Source organism: Parasteatoda tepidariorum, chromosome 7 (genome assembly GCF_982258835.1).
Source record: "Parasteatoda tepidariorum strain Cologne lab strain chromosome 7, Ptep-v5.0, whole genome shotgun sequence".
In the NCBI taxonomy this organism is placed as follows: Eukaryota; Metazoa; Arthropoda; class Arachnida; order Araneae; family Theridiidae; genus Parasteatoda; species Parasteatoda tepidariorum.
The window spans coordinates 9,650,240-9,650,632 of NC_141761.1; positions in this window are offsets into that span (position 1 = coordinate 9,650,240).

Sequence of the window (393 nt, forward strand, 5' to 3'; positions counted from 1 at the left end):
GCTTAATAAAATATAAATACAGTTTATTTGTAACGTGATCCTAAGAATAAAAAGGTTATTTTCTTTTTTAATTCTCTACTAAAATGAATTAATGAGCTATTTTTATTCATCATGGCTAGTCGAAGAGGAGAAAAAAAATATCGAATTTCACTGTTAATGCAATTTCGTTCTCCCCCCACATTTACGCGTAATCCATCGCCAATTCCACTTGCAATCTCCTAGTTTATAATCTACGGTATGTTTTGTCAATTAGCAAACCGGCAGCTGGTGAGTCGCTTGTTTTGCAACCATATCATATTCAATCAATATTATTTTTGAACCCTCTTTCCCAAAAAAGTTTAAAATAAAGTCTCCTTATTAATATTATTGTAATTAAATATTTTTGTAATTACC